Here is a 22,437-nt window from a genome sequence, read left to right as displayed (position 1 = left end):
GCAGGTCACGGGGAGAACGTACAAACTCCTTACAGACAGCACCCGTAGTCAGGATCAACCCGGGCGTCCAACGCTGCAATGCTGTAAGGCAACAACTCTACTGCTGTGCCACCTTGCTGCCCATTAAACATCTTTAAACTTTGCCCTTCTTACTTGATGGTCTTGAGTCTTTGACATTTCCACTCTGGCAAAAAAGGTTCTGGCTTTCTACCCTATCTATACCTGTCACAACTTTATTTATTTTATCAGATCTTCCCTCCACCTCTGGCACTCCAGAAACAAAAATCCAACTTTGTCCAACCTTTCCTTGTAACTCATGCCCTCTAATCCAGATAGCATTCTGGTAAATCCTCTGCTGCAACCAGGCCTGTTGAATTTAAGTTCACAGTTGGTACCAAGTGAGGTGCTAAATATATTATGAGAAGGACCTATAGAATCTGAAGAAAGATGAAAACAGATTGGATGCAACGGTTCAATGGTACTTTATTGTCACATGTATGTAGGTACAATGAAATTTATTTTTTTGCACACAGTTCTGTAAAAATCTTAGAATAAGCACAACATTGGCAAATAAGTTATAATGTGTAGAATTATCCAAGTCGGTAGACAGAGTAGAATAGCAAAACTTTGTTCAAATGTTGAATTATAGGGTTTTTTTCAGAACCCAGAGTCCTTCAACATAAACACAGAATAATAGCACTGAGGTGCAATAGGTAATTGGGAAGGTAAATGCAATAATACAATCTTGGCCTTTACTGCAAAGTGTGGAATTCAAAATACAAATACAACTGCTCGCTATGTTGGCAAGACAGTACATGTGTGGATTATGATGTACCATTTTATTCTCATTCAAGAAACAACACTTGCCCAGAATGTAGAGCAGTTTCTGAAGCTGGTGTTTGATGAGAAAAAAATCAGGAGACTGGTTCCGTACTGCCGGATCTTCTTACAAAATGGGAGGTGATCTTGCAGAAACATATGAGATCCTGATTTGCGGTGACAAGGTAAAGGCTGGTGACAAGAGAATATTTTCTCTTGTGAGAGTATCCATAATTTAGAAGCTTGAAAGTGAAAAGGGATTACCTATCCCCAGAGAGCTGCAGTGGCAGAATCAATAAGTATACTACCACAGATGGCTGTGGAGGCCAAGTCAATGGATATATTTAAGGTGGAGGTTGACAGATTCTTGATTAATAAGGATGTCAGTGGTTATGGGGAGAAGACAGGAGAATGGGGTTGCGAGGGAAAGATGGGAAAGCCATGCTTGAATCAGCCTGCTCACGTTTCTTATACTTTTATAATCTCTCACCTCAGCCAGAATATGCATGATCAGTCAATGCACCTAGATATAGTAGATATAGGTTTAGCAACACCAATAGAATGAACATCCTTATTAAAGTAAATTGGTTGAACTTGCATTAAAAAACAGCAGACAAAGTAATTTATATGTGTGCATTGGGCTTCTGTTCATTAATGTAACTAATGGTACCTTTAAACCTCTGGTGTGTACTATTCAAGATGCTGGCCTTGCTGTTCAGTGAAGTGTTGAATTGAAATGTAGCTGTGACTTATGGATGGACAGGTAGTGCAGTACTTTTCTTGAGACTGGACTCGAGAGTTTCCTGCAGCTGATCACAAAGGCCCACTGTTCTTTACTTATCAAACCCGAAACTTCCATTAGGTGAACATCCAAATAAACTGTGGAAAATTATTAACACGTTGTCAAGAAATATACCTAATTTTAATGTGTTAGTTGAGATTCTGGACATTTCCCCTTCAGAGTGGGTGCAAAATGTTGTTAACTAGAGTCATAGAGTCTTACAGCATGGAAATAGGCTCTTTGGCCCAACTTGCCCACACCAGCCACCATGTCCCGTCTGCACTAGATGGAAGGAACTATTGGAAGGAAAGTTAGTCACACAGCATTTGCATTTTGATAAGTGTCCTGGTGTGAACCAGTTGGTGGCATCCTCCCATCTGATGGAGATGCTTGTGGGTTTATGTGACATTACTGAAGTGTGAGCCCAAAAAAATGCCTTGAGTTTCTTTCGCCACTCCATCTTTCCCAACCAGCTTATCATGCAGTAAGATGTATTATAACCATATAACAATTATGGTGCTCTTGCTATTTATTTGGTTGAATTAAGTTAACTATCTGTGGGCTGGCCATCGAATCAGAGCTTTTCCTTCCCTGCATGGTGCAATATCAGACATGGCAATTTGAAGTATCACTCCCATTTACTTGCAGGAACTGGCAGAAGAGAATAAGATCAAATGTTAGAAGTTATCAAACAGTCTCTAACATGCACCAGAAAATTAACTGACCAGCCAGCAATGAGTCGTGCTTTGCTTAGCTGGGCATTGCAATCTGCTCCACATTAGTTTCCAGCCTGGTCCATTGCACCAACCATCCCCCTTGCTCCCACAAAGTGATTGTACGTACAGTGTCTGTCAGATGGGCCGCACAGATGCTCTGTTAATTACACTTTAGCTAGTGTGTCCACGATGCGAGGTAAAATCACAGCTGTTATTTTGTCTCACAGTACTTTTCATTCAAACTCGAGGAGACAGCAAGTGGAACAAGGTGCCAATTTCACCATGAATTTTGCATGAAGTCTATCTGAATTGCTATTTCTCATATGACAAGAGTATAAATTATATCCAGTGACTTAGTTTCAAAATAATTGCTGCAATTTTTTTGTGCATATTTTCCAATTTATTCTTGTGCCTGTTGAGTTAGGTGCTATTTTGTAGAATGAATTCTATTTGCCTTGAGCTCTCCAAAATCAGGGCACCAAATGACATCCCCTGAGCTGAAGCACACATTCGGTGGTGGACTCTGGCCCCTTGATGAATGAGCTATAAGTTAAGTGTTTGGGAGATGCAATGGCTTTGCACAGAGTGCAACATTTATTAGCAGTTCTCTTCCAAAGGGATCATATCTCCCTGCCTGTGCACTCCCACTCCACCTGACTGCCAAAACCCCCTTGCCTAGGATTGATGAGTTTACACTGAAGCTCAGCTCTTTCCATTTCTTAATAGTAGTGTGAATTTGACTGCAAGCCTTTAATTAATTAACGTTATTGTACAGTCAAGCAGTGTGCTCTCTGCATTCATTGTTATTTTGTTGTGAAATGCTTGATGTGAAAAGGGAGTGAGTGAGAAAGGAAAAGGGAAATAGAGAGAAAGAGATAGAGAGAGAGAGAGAGAGAGAGAGAGAGAGAGAGAGAGAGAGAGAGAGAGAGAGAGAGAGAGAGAGGAAACAGGAGAGATGAAAAGGAAGGTAGGCACATGCCTAACCAATCAGGGAGGAAGCCTTTAAGACGTGCAGAAACTGTTCATCAGAGATTAGAGATTTGAAATCACACAGTCGCATGCATCTCAGAGGAGTAGGATCAACGGAGACACCGATGCAGTGAAAAGCCTAAATCTTACAGATTGAGTAGTTTGTTAAATGTTGGAGAAATCAGACAAGGTAAGGCTGATTCCATTTGTGGATTTTGAATTAAAGGTGTCTAATATATTGTTGCAATTTGTTTTTTTTGGGGGGGATAGGAAAAATGGTAGGTTTGAAACATGATGTCAAGTCTGGCTATTGGATGCATTTTTATAATTGATTGCTAGTGTTATGATCTTACTGGGGCTGTTGTGTATTAAATATTAATTTGATGTTTTGGTTGATCAGGTATTCAAGTGTGATTTTCCCTGGTGTATTGGACAAACATTTCTACTTCAAATGGCATTATAAGCTGTATGAGATGGCAGTTTCCAGTAAATGAAAGAAAAATATAGTGAAAAATGGCTTTTAAATAGACGAGTGAAATTATTTATTAAGCTAATCCATAAGATGTGCCTTAAAAAGTCTTGAAAGTGCAGTTTAGATGATGATTATCCTATTTATCATAAAAGGAGCAACTGAATATGACATGAAAATTAAGCATTATGACCAAAATGGGAACAGTAAGTTTGCCTATTTATGATATGACTTTCAAAGCGCTGAAAAGTTATAGTGTATTTTCAACGTTTTATTTAATTTTCAAACCTATTTCAGATTTTATATGCAGGTTCTGTGTTGCTCCATGTGGAGGCAGTTGTAAATATTTAAAATTATCAAATATGTAGCAGCAATCTTGAGCACCAACCTGTTTGCCATACAGCTAAGTGCAATGGCACGGCCCACAGAGTAAGCAAAGTGATAACATTAGGTGGATGGAAGTTAGGTGGATGGAAGTTAGAATTGGAACAGAGGCAAACATTTTTAATGGATTAAGTTCATTTAGGCAGATATTTCTTTCAAAGTATAGTGTGGCAGGTTTATGTGTGCTTTTAAGCCGCAAGGGACTCTTGCTTTGAAATTCAATTACACAACACTGTTCTTTTTGCTGTCTATGCAACTGAAAATTGATTTATTTCCTGAATGAATCACAATATTGACTCTTTCACCTTTTCTGTGTGTCACTCTGGATGTTTGACCAGACACATCCTGGCATCATCCTTGCGCTATCAGTCACCATAGAAAGTTCCTTTCAGAGGTTGGTAGGTAACTTGGACATCATTGTATGGGACACCTGCCTTTGAGCATTCCCAGAATAACTTGATATTTCCAGCAAACCACTGGACTGGAATCATAAGTTCATAAGTTATAGGAACCGAATTAACCCAATTGGCCCATCAAATCTACTTCACCATTCAATCCTGGCTGATCTAGCTTTCCCTCTCAACCCCATTCTCCGCCTTCTCAACATAACCCTAACACCCATACTAATCAAGAATCTATCAATCTCTGCCTTAAAAATATCCATTGGACGGCCTCCACAGCCTTCTTTGGCAATGAATTCCACATATTCACCACCCTCTGACTAAATAAATTCCTCATCATCTCTTCCTAAAGGGATGTTATTTTATTCTAAGACTATGGTCTCTGGTCCTAGACTCCCCCACTTATGGAAACATCCTCTCCACATCCACTCTATCCAGGCCTTTCACTGTTCGGTAAGTTTCAGCGAGGTCAATGCAGACTGGTTAATTACTTTCATCCTTGGTTCTTTCTTTCCCTCCCATAATGCATTATTCTTTCACACCTAGCCAAGCCCCATCCCCCAACCAACCTCCCGTCCTCTGCTTTGACTCAGCAGTCTCTCTCCCTGCCACATTCCCTCCCCCATCCATCCCCACAATACAACCACCAATACAAGCACCACACCACAATCCCCATAGCAGATTCCCATGCATGAAACTTTCTACTCTTAGTGTCCATGCAGCAAACCAGATCCCTAATGCTCTCCTTTTGAATAGTTTGCAGCCAGCTGAATGTGTGGCCACAACCCACCCAGGGTCAGGCCAACATTAAGAGGGTCAGGCAGCATATTTTTAGAGATCACCTTGTTGTCAATTGCATCCAAACCATGAGGTTCTGGACACAAAGAAGTTTCAACAATGACTAGAAAGGTTGTTGCCTCTCCACTGCTGCAGCTATTTAGCACAGCTTTTCAGATACATCTGCATTTCTAAGTACCTGGCTTTAATTTAACTCTGGTTGGTCCTTTATGGAAGCCAGTTATCATTCTGCACAATCAGAATAACAGAAACAATTAATTTTGCAATGCTAAAGCATGAGAAGAAATGCATCAATGCTGAAAATTGAAAAACATGTCAAACAATATTTCTGTGCTTCAAACTTAGCTTGTGTGACATCACAGCACATTTATCGAATGGATGCACATGGCCAATAAATATGTAAAAGATATAATTAGACATTGCTCACTGATGGGGACCAAGATATCGTCAATTAAATATCAACAGGATTTGAAAGAGAAAAAGGAATCGAGCAAAATGGAACTTTTCATGAAACAGTTCCAGATCTGCCCCTGGGAGAACTAGTTTGTGGTTGATCTATGTATGGAGGTCACAAAAGGAAGAACAGAAGACTGAAAAATGTGAGTAGTATATCAGCTGTATTCAACCCATGAACTCAGGTAAATTACACATCACAAGTCTTTGGAGCGGACTTTTTTATTTCATTATTGTTTTCTCATTATGAGGTACTGAGTTGATGATGATGATGATGATACTGTCGTTTGACTGAGATGCTCATACGTCATATGTGATAGATTCAAGTGAGTTTAATCTCATGTGTCACAGATAGGACAATAAATTTCTTGCTTTGCTTCAGCACAACAGAATATAGTATGCATGGATACAGAACAGATCAGTGTGTCCATATCTATATTACTAAAAGTCTGTTCTTGTCCGGTTTTGGCCATCTGTGCTGCGATTTCCGAGAGAACGCCGCGACCTACGGCCATCATTTTTGGCCACCTCGCTCAGAGCCCCCCTCCGCCATATGTGTGCCGAGGATTTTTCCTGTCGATGAAAAATGACAGAGATATTAATGTTTTTACAAAATTCTCCATTCTCTCTGCTGCCCCTGCTGGCGGCAGGGGGAGGGACTATAAAACCAGGAAGTGGTGTGCCTCACAGTCTCTTCAAAATGGAGGAAGGCAGAGGGTCATGTTTCTCTGAGCTGTGAATAACACTGAACACATGTCTACTCAAATGTAAGTGTCCTTAGTGGTTCTAAAATGCTTGCAGAATGTGTATATTGGTTCTAAAATGTTGTCAAAAAGTGTCTATTGGTTGTAAAATGTTTGCAAAAAGTGTCTCTTTTGGTTCTACAATGTTTGCAGAATGTGTCTTTTTTGGTTCTAAAATGTTTTTTTAGGTTCTCCCCCTGGTTCCCTCTCCCCCCCTCTCCTCTCTCCCCCCCCTCTCCTCCCCCCCTCCTCTCCCCCTCTCCTCTCCTCCCCCCCCTCCCTCCCCCCCTCCTCCTCCCCCCCCCTCTCCCTCTCCCTCTCTCTGTCCCCCCCTCTCTCCCTCTACCCTCTCTCCCTCTACCCTCTCTCTCACTCCCCTATCTCGCCCTGTCCCCTCCCCCTCTCCCCCCCCCCCCTCCTCCTCCTCCCCCCCCTCCTCTCCCCTCCCCCCCTCCCCTCCCCCTACCACCCTCCTCCCCCTCCTTCCCCCCCCCTCTCCCCCCCCTCTCCACCCTCCCCCCCTCTCCTCCCCCTCTCCCCCCCTCCCTCCCCCTCCCTCTCCCCCCCACTCCCCCCCTCCTCCTCCCCCCCTCTCCTCTTCCCCTCTCCTCTCCCCCCCTCTCCTCTCCTCTCCTCTCCTCCCCTCCCCCTCCCCGCCATCCTCCCCCTCTCCTCTCCCCCCTCTCCCCACCTCACTCCTCCTCCACTCTCTCTCTCCCCTCCCCTAAACCCCCTCCCCTCCACACCCCCCTACCCTCAACCCTCCACCCTCCCCCCTACCCCCCTCCCTCTCCCCACCTCTCCCCCCCTCTCAGCACCCCCTCTCTCTCCCCCCACTCCACCCCTCTCCCCCCTCCCCCCTACCTTTCCCCCCCCTCACCCACCCTCCCTCTTCTACTCCTCTCCATCCCCCTCTCCCCCTCTTGCCCCTCTCTCTGTGTCTCTGTCTCTCTCTCTGCCTCTGCCCCTTCTCTCTCTGCCCTCATTATCTACCCCCACCCCGCCTCTCTAGACGTGACTGCAAGTTGGGGGCTATGTGTCAGTAGATAGGGTGTTTATGGGGTAAAAGGAGAAAAAAAATAATATAAATATAATATCAAGGGGGGTATTTAGCGTGAGTGCGCGGGGGAAGGGGGATAGTTAGTGTGTGTGACGCTGCATGCCGCCGCCGCCCCCCACAACCGCACGCTGGGGGAACAGACCCAACAGGTCTGCACTTGGTCTAGTACCATTATATAAATATATACACTCATGGATAAATAAACAGATAAAGTGCAAATAAACAGATAATGGTCAATTAATGTTCAGAGTTTTGTTTGAGGAGTTTAATAGACTGATGGCTGTGGGGAAGTGGCTATTTCTGACCTGGACGTTGCAGTCTTCAGGCTCCTGTATCGTCTACCTGAAAGTAGCGGGGAGATGGCCAGTGTGTGGCCAGGATGGTGGGGGTCCTTGATGATGCTGCCAGCCTTTTTGAGGCAGCGACTGCGATAGATCCCCTCAATGGTAGGGAGGTCAGAACCGATGATGGACTGGGCAGTGTTTACTACTTTCTGTAGTCGTTTCTGCTCCTGGCGCTCAAGTTGCCGAACCAAGCCATGATTCAATCGGTCAGCATGCTCTCTACTGTGCACCTTGAGAAGTTAGAAAGAGTCCGCCTTGACATATCAACTCTCCGCAATCTTCTCAGGAAGTAGAGGCGCTGATGTGCTTGGTTTTGCTGGTGTTGAGGGCCAGGTTATTGTGCTGGCATCATTTGGTCAGTCTGTCGATCTCTCTTCTATACTCTGACTCGTCCCCATCAGTGATGCGTCCCACAACAGTGGTGTCATCAGTGAACTTGATGATGGATTTCGCACTATGACCGGCTACGCAGTCGTGAGTATAGAGTGAGTACAGCAGGGGGCTGAGCACGCAGCCTTGAGGTGCTCCTGCACTAATTGTTATCGGGGCTGACATATTTCCACCAATATGAACAGTCTGTGGTCTGTGAATGTGGAAGTCGACGATCCAATTGCAAAGGGATGCGCAGAGACCCAATTCTGCGAGTTTGGTAACCAGCTTGGAGGGGATGATTGTATTAAATGCCGAGCTGTAAAATCAATGAATAGCAGCCTGACATATGAGTTTTTGTTGTCCAAGTGGTCCAGAGTGGAGTGGAGAATCAGCGAGATCGCATCCACCGTTGATCTGTTGTGGCGGTAGGCGAACTGCAGTGGGTCCAGGTTTTTGTCGAGATAGTTGATTTGCGCCATGATCAAACTCTCAAAGCACTTCATCACCACCGATGTTAGTGCCACTGGTCGATAGTCATTGAGGCAAGTCACCTTGTTCTTCTTGGGCACCGGTATAATTGATGCCCTTAGGGGCAGAATTAGGCCATTTGGCCCATCAAGTCTACTCCGCCATTCAATCATGGCTGATCTATCTCACATTCCCAACCCCATTCTCCTGCCTCTCCCCATAACCCCTGACACCAGTACTAATCAAGAACGTAAACTGCTTCCCACAGACCCACAGCCCCATTTATATCAACGGGTCGATGGTTGAAAGGGTCAAGAACTTCAAATTCCTGGGCGTGCACATCTCTGAATATCTTTCCTGGTCCGAGAACACTAACGCAATTATCAAAAAAGCTCATCAGTGTCTCTACTTCCTGAGAAGGTTACGGAGAGTCGGTTTGTCAAGGAAGACTCTCTCTAACTTCTACAGGTGCACAGTAGAGAGCATGCTGGCCAGTTGCATCGTGGCTTGGTTCGGCAATTTGAGCGCCCTGGAGAAGAAAAGACTACAAAAAGTAGTAAACACTGCCCAGTCCATCATCGGCTCTGACCTTCCTTCCATCGAGGGGATTTATCGCAGTCGCTGCCTCAAAAAGGCTGGCAGTATCATCAAAGACCCACACCCTTCCTGGCAACACACTCATCTCCCTGCTACCTTCAGGTAGAAGGTACAGGAGCCTGAAGACTGCAACAACTAGGTTCAGGAATAGCTACTTCCCCACAGCCATCAGGCTATTAAACCTGGCTCGGACAAAACTGATTATTAATAACCACTTTCTGCTATTTGCACTTTATCAGTTTATTTATTCATGTGTGTATGTATTTATATCATGGTATATGGACACATTTATCTGTTTTGTAGTAAATGCCTACTATTTTCTGTGTGCTTAAGCAAAGCAAGAATTTCATTGTCCTATACAGGGACACATGACAACAAACTCACTTGAACTTGAACTTGAACTTCTTTGTTAGACCTCTTTGGTGGTTGTAAAATGCATCAGGTGTCCCGCTTTATGTTCATCAGTATCGGGAACAGAATACTGGTCATTAATTAACCATTTGCTGCTACCAGGCACGTGCCGTGAGTAATTACTCAGTGTAGGCAGTCAGTCGGCTTTTTAAAAAAAAAAATTTAAACTGCGCATGCGCAGAATGTTCCCTCAGTATAAATAAAAACAGGCTTCCTAGTCTCCTTTATTCTGAATTACTGAATGGGTGGGTGATGAAGATTGATGGCAAGTGGAGAGATGGTGTGAAAAACGGGTAAAAGTTGAATTAGTTGTCATCTTATTGAAAGACAACACTTGTTCAATTGGGAGGAGAGTTCCTTTCACAGCGTGTGGAGAGTCTGTGCCAGGGGTAAAGTTGGGGGGAGAGCAGTAGTGGGAGGAGGGGGTCGGGGATAATGCCAGTAACTCACTCACTCACCACTGGCGCAGCCCACTGGGTGCGAATCCACGCACTGCAGCTGGGGATAGAAGCCGCTCGGGGAACTGCGAGTGGCCGCCGGGAGCCGACAGCAGAACTGGCCACCACTTCAACGCCTTCTGCCAATCCTTAAATTCCCACAGCCGATTAAACTCAATCGCGCTGTCGGAATTTAAGGACATGAATGAGGCCTGCGAGCGGCAGGAGAGGGGTTTTTAGATGGAGAGCTGCCAGAGGTGAGCGGGAGCCGGCAGAAGGCGCTGAGGTGGTGGCCGGTTCCGGTCTGGCCCGGCCGCTCATAGCCACCTGAGCTGCTTCTCAAGCACTGGGACACAGGGGGTGGGACACAGGGGGTATGTTGGGGTTACCTAAAAGTGGAGAACCTTTGTTCGGTTGTAAGCTGCCGAAGTGGAATATGAGGTGCTGGTCCTCCAGTTTGCATGAGGCCTCACTCTGACAATGGATGAGGTCTAGGACAGGAAGGTCCGTATGGGAATGGGAAGGAGAGTAAAGTGGTTAGCAACTGAGAGATTCAGTAGGCCTTGGTGGACCGAGCACAAGTGTTTGGCGAACAGTACCTCTTGGGTATTTTGCAACCTAACATTATGATCACTGAATTTTTCAATTTTAAGTAACTAATCTGCAAAATACCCCTTTCTCCTTATTCCTTGTGCCCCTCTGGATGTGCACCAATTTCTCCCCTTCCCCTTCCACCTATATTTCGTCCTTTGGCTTCGCATTTTGAGCACTTTCTCTATCCTTATCTCACACTATTTGTCTTTTCATCACTGGCCTTTGTCAAACCATCTGCCCAACAACCTCACCACTCCCCACTTGCATCTTTCTATCACTTACCAGGCTTTCTTCTGGTTCCCCTCTCTTCCAGCATTCTCACCCTCCCACCCAACATAATCACTGAAGAATAATCCCGACCTGAAACGTTACCTATCCATGTTCTGCAGAGATGCTGCCTGACCCGCTGAGCAATTTGTGTCATTTTTTTGTCAACCAGCATCTGTCGTTGTTTCTCCATTCTACCACTATAAATCCTGTGTTCTGTTTTTCTTTGCTGTAAAAATCATCTTTCATTAGGAATTCCCATTACTACATATTGTTGCATGATCTTAAGGCTGGTACGAGGAATATTAAAAGGAATGTTTCAGCTACAGGAGAAGCAGATGTTGTCTCCACTTTTCCCATGATAATGCCCTGCTACAGCTCTGAGCAGCTGAATAGTTGAGCAGAGTGGGAGATGAAAAGGCTGATAGATTCAGCATGTTGAAACTGCTGAAACTGGCTGATGTGATTTGCCGCAGTGAATCATTAAATATCTGGTTATTGCCTGATTCCACTCTACCTTTCTGTTCTGCACCATTCTGGGATGTTCAGGGGTAAAGCAATGTAGGTGTCCTTCCCTATGGATAGGAAATCTCCCCTGTGTTCTGCTACACAATTCTCAAGTGTTTCTATCAGACCGGACATTTATCAATAACTTTGTCTTGCTGTCAACCAGCAGTGGATTACAAATTTGTTTTCTGGATTGAATATTTATCCATGGCTTCTTAAGCGATCCCCTGTCGTATCTTGGTGCACTTTGCAGCTTTTTTTAGTGTTGTGTCTATTGATGGGAAAAGTGCTAAAAGAAGGAAAGATGTGTATTTTCTTCACACTTTTCTTGGACTTGGGTCATACGAAAGCTCCTTTGGAACAAGGCAATTGTTATAGTGTTGAAAACACAGCAGTCAATTTGTCCACAGCAAGTGACACAGTAATCATTTGTTTATGACTGAATTTGAGAAATAAATATTGGCCAAGACTGGAGGAAATACACCTGCCGTTTTTTAAATAGTTATTTTATTGTCACGTGTATCGAGGTACAGTGAAAGCTTTGTTGCGTGCTATCCAGTCAGCAGAAAGACTATACATAAAGCAAAGCAAATTTGTCCCCCACCCAACACATCCACCAACCCAGCATTCTACAATCACTTGTGTTCCTTTTGACACTTAATGCTCAAGCTCCAAGAAGCACCCCCATCTTTAAAGTGAAGCAGAATGCTGAGAATTTTTGATTACTAGAATGCAGTTCATGCTATTTCCAAGTTCCCTGGGAACTTAGCTATCTCAGTGTGAAGACAGATATGGTTTTCCCTAGAAAACATGTTATCAACAGGACCCAACTTACAAGCATTGACAGCACCTTCTAAATATGAAAAATGAACAAATTGATGGAAGAATAAAGGAAGCTTATTAATGTATAAGGAGAATAAATTACACATTAGGAATAAGGTATATTAGGAAAAGGTATGTTTTAAGGACAAATATTAAGAGCATCACAAACATGGTAGAAACAAAATAAAGCAGTTGAGAACGGGATCAAAGCAATGTAATGCAATTCTTAATTCACATCTTTGAGATCGAATTTGAAGGAGAAAAAACATACTTAGTTAATAATACTAACTAAGGGATAGTCAAGGGATGGAATAGAAAACTCCTTTTGAAAACTATTATAGAATGAAGGATCTTTGGAATAGCTGTAAAACTACAGTTGAAGATACTTTTTTAATGGTTGCATTGTATTGATTAAAAAGTGAATTCACTAACGCTAGGAGCAGGGATGAAATGAGTGGGTTTTTTTCAAGCTTTTCTTTCACAAAATTCATTAAAAAATGTTTAAATGAAACGAGAAACTGCAATGTAAACAGAGCAAACATTTAACACTCTAGAATTGCTTTAACTTTGTGTTCTATCTTGCTGTCTCGGTTTCATACAATAGCTTAACTTTGTTTTTCTGTTACACAATAGGCTAGAAAATGAAATGAATGTTAGATTCACTGAACTTGTCACTTCTGGAGATCAGTTAGGATATGTGAAATGTAATGCACACGAGGATGAAGTTGGATCCCATTACAATACTGTCTCATTGCTCAAAGATGACTGGCAGATCTGACTATGTCTTCCTTTCCATAATCGGAGGATGTTTTTTTTATTACTACTCTTGTGGGTTTGAAATGGTAATTAGAAATTCAGTGCAATTTAGTCTCTATCAACAGGCAGCTCCCACAACACGGGAAGCTCACAGTTTTAACAGCACATGCACAGTAATAATAAGTACAACAATAATTGCAGATTCAGATTCACCTTCCTGGAAATATCCATTTGTCACTAATAGACCATGACAATGCCTTTGCTTTGTTCTTGAAGATTTTTTGGGCGGTTAGGTGGCATTTGAAGTGAGTCACTCTGTGTATTCCTGATGCATCAACTCATGGTTCCCAATGCTATCCCAAATACTACCCCTCCACTTTAAGAAGTCATGAGCAGGGATTCCCAGGAGTTAGCGGGGATGTTGATTTTCTTCAAGGAAACTTAGAGCACATCCTTGAAATGTATGGCCTGTATACCAGATGACCTTCTCCCACATCAGATGTTAGAATAAAGTGTCTACTTTACTGGGTGTCTGGTGTCAGGCGTGAAGATAGTACTCTGTTTAGTTTATTGACGGCCACTCAGTATGGTCAGTTCATGTCCAATTGAGGATAACTAGGATCTCAGCATTGGGCATGTTAACCTGTGATAATGTATTGACTTTTATTTGTTTCCATGGATTTGTTGGATTTTGTCAAGACAACATTGGTGGTATTTTTCTAGTACCTTCAATTGTCTGCTGTAGTCTGGTTCTCAGAGCAGTTACCACCAGGGGGGGCCACACGATGGCAGCTTTGTCAACAGTTTGTCTGTCTTTTTGTATTTTTTTGTTATTTTTAGTGTGTTTTAAGTTTGTGTTAATGTTCTTTGGTTTGTTTTATGTGCGGGGTGGGGGAGGGGGTCGGGGGAAACTTTTTTTCAATCTCTTACCTTGCCGTAGATGCGATTGTTTTCTGGATCATATCTCCGGTCGCTCTACGGCCTAACATTACCACTGCAGCAGCATTGACTTTGGTTGATGGAGGAAAAGTGTATTTGAAAATATTATTTGCGGATTTCACCATCGAGGAGCTCACAGTCTCGGCTAGAGACCGATGTCAGGAAGCTCCAAACGACACAGAAGGTTTCGACCAGCCCTGACTCGGGGTCCGATCGCCCGGCGTGGGGGAGCTGAGAATCCCATGATGCAGGAGCCTGATCTCCCCGATGCGGAGGGCCCGACTGCCAGCTATGGGAGCCAAGATTGCCCCATCAACGGAAGGCTCGACGCCTCCCAATCGCGGGAGAACAAAAAAGGAATTGATTGAACTTTTTTTTGCCTTCCATCACAGTGAGGAATGTGGAGGAGTCACTGTGGTGGATGTTTTTTGCCTTCCATCACAGTGAGGAATGTGGAGGAGTCACTGTGGTGGATGTTTATGTTAAAATGTATTTTATGTGTTCTGTTGCTTCTTATTGGTATGACTGTATGGCAAATGAAATTCCTCGTATATTGCAAAACATACTTGGCTAATAAAATATAATTATGATATAAGACTACAGGGATAACAAATGCATGGTAGACCGTATGTTTTGTGCCATGATTCAATTAAAAATAATATTTTCAAATACACTTTTCCTCCATCAACCAAAGTCAATGCTGCTGCAGTGGTAAAATTAATCTTCAAAGTCTGCCTATATCGAGAGGCAGGTCCCACGATATGGGAAGCTCGCAGATTAAACAGCATATGCACAATAATAATAAATATACAATAAATACAAATGCTAGTGCAAAACAGCAGACTGGTGCAAGATTGTAGTTCAATCTGAAATAGTGCAATAAAAATGCAATAACATAACAACCAAATGAGGAAAGGTTAAGAGTAATAGTACATGGCAGCACCTCTGGGAATGGGATGTGAAAGAGATGATTTGTTCAGGAGTCTGACAACAGTGTGGAAGATGCTATTCTTAAGTCTGGATAACTGAGCTTTCAACCTCTTGTATCTTCTCCCAGAAGTAAAAGAGAAAAAATGGAATGGCGATAGTGGCAGGTATTCATGACACCATGACACAAAGTTTCCAATCTCTTTCCTGTACTTTGTTTCAGCCAAGGACAATGGTATCATCGGCAAACTTGCGCCTGTACTTGGCAAGTTTATGTAGGAAGGAACTGCAGATGCGGAGAAATCCCACGCAGGTCACAGGGGACAAGGTACAAACTCAGTGCACGCCGTACCCGTAGTCAGGATCGAACCCGGTCGAACCATGTTGCTATAAAGCAGCAAGTCTGCCACTGTGTCACCATGCCACCAGTGAATTTGTGATATGAAGCATAAATTATGCTTTCCCTGTGATGCAGATTACCACGTTAGTTTAGATAGAATATGCAGCAACCGTCCTGTGCTCTACAAGCCTCGTACAAAAATTGGTATTTTTGTCATTTAATTTACATGTTTTTAACTTAAGTATTCAAATCTTGTTATATAATGACGGCAATTCTTACTCGTATTTGGAGGTCCCGGTGGCACAGCAGTAGAGTTACTGTTTTACAGCGCCAGATACCCGGGTTCAATCCTGACTACAGGTGCTGCTGTATGATGTTTTGTATGTTTTCTCCGTGGTGGGTTTTGTTCCGGTGCTCCAGTTTCCTCTCACATTCCAAAGCAATGCTTGTGTGTCAGTTAATTGGTTTCAGTAAATTGTACCTTGTGTGAAGGATAGAACTAGTGTATGGGTAATCATTGGTCGGCACAGATTTGGTGGGCCATAGGCCTGTTTCTTTGCTGTATTTCTAAAACCTAAAATTAAAACTGCATAGAAGACCTGGAACCTCTGTCTTTCCACCAGCTTTTGGGCAAGTTCTAAGATTACTCATAAAAATAAAAGGAATGCCAGGGTTTAGGAATGCCAGGAACATCTGGGCCACAATGTGACTGGTATCATGTTGACACTTATTGAAAATAACATGTAGTGTAGCCTATTTCATGTCACACCTATTACAGGCTTAAGGAAAATTATGTGTGATACATTAATACGTAGATTCTGACACAAGCGATCTCCTAGCCCAGTTGCTTCATGCCCTGAACTTTACTCAGACCTTTGGGCATCTTTGCACTAACAATGGGATTACAAATATATCGATTTTCTTTTTGTGTCTTATGTGTTATCTTTGAGTATTGTTTACACTGGCCTGTTATGCTGCTAAAGGTAATAGGCCTTTTTCACGGGGAGACTTGACGCAAGATGCAGCCAGAGTGAAGTGGTCGTGGTCTAGCACGATATCACACGATATAACGGGAGGGTAGACAAAGAGTTCCCACGGTACTCAGCATTTCTGTTATTTGTGCGAGTGACTTGTCCGTCTCCCGAGCTTTCCCGTTAAATCTTGAATGACATTGTATACTGTCAAATGTAATTTTACTTCGGAGTCACGTGAGTGACTACGTGAAGAACCCACCCAGTGCGCAGGCGCGGCATTACGTCAGCAGCGCAACAGCGGCAGCAGCTGGAGCCAGGCTCTCCAGCGGCAGGATAAAGACAAGACCTCGGGTAAGTGAGTCTTTTGTATTACAGAGAGTCGCTAGCATGGCTACCCGCAAGCGACCAACGAAAAAGGCTGCCTGCCCAACTCCACCCGAGGAAGGGTCAACATCTGGGCGGCAGCCACCAGCGGCGGAGGAGTTGTTTGAACGCTCCCGCACACCCGACGCCGAGCCGCTCCCTGGGCTGCCGACTTCGACGCCCCGCACAGGGAGAAAGTCTACCCGGAAAACGGACCGGCCGGTGGCCTCCGACTCGTCGGAGGAACGGGAACACTTTCCACCGGCGAAACGGGGAGACAGCCGCTTAAGCTGCATGAGGCAGCTGCTCGAGCAGATGCTCGACGAGGAGATGCAGGCAAGGCATCTCCAAGGAGGACGGGCTGTGGCCTCCTCCAAACCATCACCACACCCTTCTGTTCCCTCCTTGTTTGAGGTCAGTAAGGGAGGCCAGGACTGGGCTGGCCTATCGCAAGGGCAGGCGGACGACTGCGCAAGCATGCCAGGCGAGCTGGAGCAAGAAGAGCTGCTGGGTGTAGTCAGCAGGTATGCGGCGCCCCCGAGGACCGGAAGGATGCTAGAGCCAAGAATGGCGGCTAGTATCAACAGGCTCTCTAATAAGCCATTGCAGGAGAAAGTCCTTCAAGAGGCCCTCGACACATACACGGCGCCTGAAAACTGCAAAGCGCTTCGAGTAAAGACCGTAAACAGCCAGATATGGAGCCAGCTGGGCCAGCATATCAGGACACAAGAGCTGAAGATGCAGCGTATCCTGAAGCTCCACACCGCAGCCATCACCGCCTTTGCTCGGTCCACGGAGAACGTGGAGCTCACCACACCTCAGCAGGACGTGCTAGCCCTGATGTGCAACACGCAGTATGAATTAAACAACTTGAGGCGTGAAAACATCAGGCCTGCCCTCAACCCCAAATACGCGGGCCTTTGCAAAGCTCCGGCGCCAGAGAAGGAGGCGCTGCTATTTGGGGCCGACTTGGGGAAAAGGCTCAAGGAGCTTGAAGAGGCTGCTAAACCTGTAGGCCTCATGAGGGCAGGACCAGGACCGAGCAGGGTGAAGACACCCGGTTGGCAGCACGCCTCGGCATCCACCAGCAGATACCGAACTGGTGAAAGCCTGGTGACCGCTTCCCACTACCCCCAGAGCTCTTTTTTAGAGCGGGGCCCAGAGCGGAGCCGTGGGAAGATACGCCGCCCCACCACAGCACCAACAAGGACACCCTCGGGCCAAACCCATCATCGCAGACGCTCCCAGAAATGAACATGGAGGTAGGTGGGTCTGGTTCCTGCCAACATACACAGACAAAGGGTGTTGTACTAACAGGAGGGCGTTTAAGGTTCTTCAAACATGTTTGGTGCTCTATCACTAACAACAAGTTTATACTCAACAGTATCAGTGGATACAAAATTGAATTTAAACCAGGCATAGAACCGCCGGTTCAGCACATACCCCAAAGGGTATTCCTTCCCACAGAGTTAGAGAAGGTAGAAGGACAAGCTGAATTAGATAGGCTCGTGTCCAAGGGCATCATTGAGAGGGCCAGACACGAGCCATTGGAATTTGTATTGAATATATTTATCAGAACCAAAAAAGATGGTGGATGTCGCATTATCATTGATTTGACATCACTAAATCAATCTGTTGAGTATCAACATTTCAAAATGGAGACATTTGTTACTGCCAGACAACTGATCTCCAAGGGATACTTCATGGCAAGCATAGACATTAAGGATGCTTACTATTTAGTACCCATTCATAAGGATCATTTCAGATATCTGAAATTTATCTGGATGGGGCAACAATGGCAGTATAGAGCATTACCCAATGGTTTAACGACAGCTCCCAGATTATTTACTAAAATTCTCAAAGTGGCCATGAAAAAATTAAGAGAACAAAAACACTTAGTCATGGCTTATTTGGATGATGTTCTCATATTGGGGAGAACCAGGGAACTAGCTGTCGCAGGAGTCTTAGCTACTAAACAACTCCTTGAAACATTGGGATTTGTTCTACACCCAGATAAATCAGTATTGAAGCCAACAACTAACATGGACTATCTAGGCTTCACCATCGACTCTATCCGTATGACTGTCACTCTGCCAAGGGACAAAAAGGCTGCATTAGCAGAAGCATGTAACAACTTAATCACAAAAACACAACCAAAGATCCGGCATGTTGCCAGAGTCATTGGTAGTATAGTAGCAGCATTTCCAGCTGCACAATATGGGCCCTTGCATTATCAAAATTTACAGAGAGCAAGGACACATGCACTACGTCAAAGTAGGGGGCATTATGATCGAACTATGGATTTACCCGCTGAAGCCATATCAGAACTTCAGTGGTGGGTGGACAACATTTGGCACAGTTACAGTCCTATCACCGTCACCAATCCTAACATAGTCATTACGACGGATGCCAGTGCTTTAGGCTGGGGAGCTACTAACTCTATATCCAGCACAGGTGGCAGATGGACTAATTCAGAGGCATCGCTACTACAATCACTAGGCATAAATTACTTGGAGATGCTGGCCGCCTTTTATGGGCTAAAAGCATATGTATCCGATATGCGGCACGTGCATGTCAGGTTAATGATTGGCAACACGACGGTGGTGACTTACATCCAGCACATGGGTGGCATAAAATCAGTATCATGCGACAAATTGACTACTATAATCTGGCAATGGTGTGTCGAGAGACATATTTGGCTATCAGCTGCCTATTTACCAGGCAAGCTAAACACAGTGGCGGACACCAGGTCACGAAAATTCAATGATAACATCGAATGGATGTTAGACCCAAAAATATTTACTAGAATTGTTAAGCAATATGGTACGCCAGATATAGATTTGTTTGCGTCTAGATTAAATCACCAGTTACCCATGTATGTGGCTTGGGAACCAGACCCAGAGGCAGCAGCGGTAGATGCCTTCACGCTGGATTGGGGAAATTTCTTCTTCTATGCTTTCCCTCCCTTCTGCCTCATCAGCCGGGTACTCCAGAAAATACAAGCAGACTCGGCTTCAGGTATTCTGGTCGTACCCGACTGGCCTACCCAACCATGGTTCCCAGTTTTCCACGACATGGTGGTAGAGTCACCTATGGTTTTTCACAGCCACCCACAATTATTGACTCACCCGGTATCCGGCATAAGCCATCCATGCCATCAAAATTTGAAACTCCTGGTTTGTAGGTTCTGACCAGGCCTTACCAGGGATTGGGGTTATCAGAACGAACAATCACCACCATGTCGGCGTCCCTGCGAGTCTCTACCAAGAAGCAGTACTTGACCTACATCAAGAAATGGGAGCAGTACTGCTTGGATGCAGGGACATCATACAAGACAGCCTCGATCACGGACGTGTTGGAATTCCTGGCCCAATTAGACCATGACCAAAAGATGAGCTACAGTGCCGTCAATGCAGCACGGAGCGCCCTATCCACTTACCTCATGCCCACAGGACATCATAGCATTGGGTCCCACCCACTGGTTATAAAACTCCTCAAAGGGATTTATAATACAAAACCCCCTACACCCAGATACACCCATGTATGGGACATAAGTGTAGTTTTATCACACCTTAGAGGTTGGCCTCCGGTGGAATCCCTTAGTCTAGAGCAATCCACACTCAAGATCCTCATGCTCATGGCGCTCGTCTTTGCACAAAGGGTTCAGCCACTGCATCAACTAAGACTGCACAACATGGTAACCACCCCAGACTGCATCACGTTTACCATGCCGGGGTTGGTAAAACAAAGCAGGCCAGGTATGCCCAACTCGCCGTTAATCTTCCGGGACTATCCTCCAGAACCTAGGCTGTGTGTAGTGACCCATCTATACAACTACGTAGACACAACCCATACGCTTAGAGGGAGTGAAAAAGCCTTATGGGTCAACCACAAAAAGCCTTTTGGACGGGTTACCAGCCAGACTATATCTAGGTGGTTGAAACAGGTCTTAAAAGCCGCGGGGATTAACACGGATGTCTTTAAATCCCATTCTATCAGGGCAGCATCCACGTCAGCGGCGGAACGGATGGAGGTTCCCATAGACCACATCCTAAGTACAGCGGGATGGTCAAGGGAATCAACGTTCCGGAAATTCTACCACAAACCGCTGATGGAGAAGGACTTGTTTGCGGACAAAATTTTAGAATCTGCAAACTTATAATTTAAGCCCAGGGGAGCTATTTTTTGTTATTGTTTAAATAAACATTTTTGTTTTTCAAAAAACTAACAAATTTGTTGGTCTTTAGATACCACTTCCTCCCTCGATAAACTTCGGCAGTGAGTGATATAGCTGTTACACGGTTTGAAATCACAGACCTTTGAAGTCTTCACGTATTCACTCACGTGACTCCGAAGTAAAATAGTTAGATTAAACGAGTACTTACCAGTACGAAGTTTGATCTGTATTTTATGAGGAGTTACGATGAGGGATTACGTGCCCTCCGCTCCCGCCCTCATTGTATAGATCAAACTCGAGCTGATGTCTCTTTAATTTTTACTATCTTTACTTCAATATTGTGTGTATCTGTGATTCCACACCGCTGCTTTGAAGTATGCCGCGCCTGCGCACTGGGTGGGTTCTTCACGTAATCCCTCATCGTAACTCCTCATAAAATACAGATCAAACTTCGTACTGGTAAGTACTCGTTTAATCTAACTATTAAATCATCACGTGGCACAAATGATGTCACTTTTTTTTCCACACACTATAAATATCCTCCCTTGGTTGAATTGGTATATACACACACAAAGCAGAGTTTTACTGTGTATGTGGGAGACACAGATGGAGTGAGCACAGATGGGGGTGTCTTCATTTAGTGGCGGTGGGTGTCTGTCACTGAAACAGGCAGGTGAGATTTCACATCCATCTTGTGTGTGCCTCTCTCTCCTCTCTCTCTCTCTCTCTCCTCTCTCTCTCTCGCTCTCTCTCTCTCTCTCTCTCTCTCTCTCTCTCTCTCTCTCTCTCTCTCTCTCTCTCTCTCTCTCCTCTCTCTCTCTCTCTCTCTCTCTCTCTCTCTCTCTCCTCTCTCTCTCTCTCTCTCCTCTCTCTCTCTCTCTCTCTCTCTCTCTCGTCTCTCTCTCTCTCTCTCTTTCTCTCTCCCTCTCTCTATCTCTCTCCTCTCTCTCTCTCTCTCTCTCTCTCTTTCTCTCCCTCTCTCTTCTCTCTCTCTCCTCTCTCTCTCTCCCTCTCTCTCCCTCTCTCCCTCCCTCTCTCCCTCTCTCTCCTCTCTCTCTCTCTCCCTATCTCTCCCTCTCTCTCCCTCTCTCTCCCTCTCTCTCCCTCTCTCTCTCTCTCTCTCTCTCTCTCTCTCTCTCTCTCTCTCTCTCTCTCTCTCTCTCTCTCTCTCTCTCTCTCTCTCCCTCCCTCTCTCTCTCTCTCTCCCTCTCTCTCTCTCACTCTCTCTCTCTCTCTCTCCCTCTCTCTCTCTCTCACCCTCCCCGCGGGCCAGGCAGCATCTACGGAGGGAAATGGACCCCCTCTCCCCCCTTGTCTCTCTCTCTCCCCCCTCCCCCCAACTCCCACCCACACCCACGAATGCTGGAGAAACTCAGCGGGTGCAGCGGGGCCGAAATGTTGTCTATTTCCTTTGTTTCATAGATGCTGCTGCACCCGCTGAGTTTCTCCAGCATTCGCGTGTGTGGGTGGGTGTTGGGGGGGGAGAGAGACATAAGGCAGCCTGAAGAATGGGTCGCCTGTCCATTTCCCTCTGTAAATGCTGCCTGGC

At 44.9% G+C, this 22,437-nt stretch overlaps 2 protein-coding genes across 5 annotated transcripts in view; one reads left to right on the top strand and one right to left on the bottom strand.

The window, feature by feature from the left end:
• LOC129710935 (cadherin-18-like) overlaps window positions 1–22,437 on the top strand; it is a 757,826-nt gene that overhangs the window by 429,656 nt on the left and 305,733 nt on the right. Inside the window, exons 1-2 of one of the 4 annotated variants that reach the window (XM_055658250.1) lie at window positions 3,216–3,475; window positions 5,803–5,936. The exons of 2 other annotated variants lie outside the window; for them this stretch is intronic. The gene's annotated coding sequence lies outside the window, so the exon portion shown is untranslated. Of the gene's footprint in view, window positions 1–3,215; window positions 3,476–5,802; window positions 5,937–22,437 lie in introns of those variants that run through there. One more of the 4 variants, XM_055658256.1, reaches the window with a different exon arrangement.
• Window positions 5,995–22,437, bottom strand: part of LOC129710961 (uncharacterized) — a 32,625-nt gene continuing 16,182 nt past the window's right edge. Inside the window, exon 2 of the mRNA XM_055658288.1 lies at window positions 5,995–6,363. The gene's annotated coding sequence lies outside the window, so the exon portion shown is untranslated. The remainder of the gene's footprint in view (window positions 6,364–22,437) is intronic.

The sequence above is a fragment of the Leucoraja erinacea genome, chromosome 2, assembly GCF_028641065.1.
Source record: "Leucoraja erinacea ecotype New England chromosome 2, Leri_hhj_1, whole genome shotgun sequence".
In the NCBI taxonomy this organism is placed as follows: domain Eukaryota; kingdom Metazoa; phylum Chordata; class Chondrichthyes; order Rajiformes; family Rajidae; genus Leucoraja; species Leucoraja erinaceus.
This window is presented reverse-complemented; position numbering and strand designations above follow the sequence as displayed.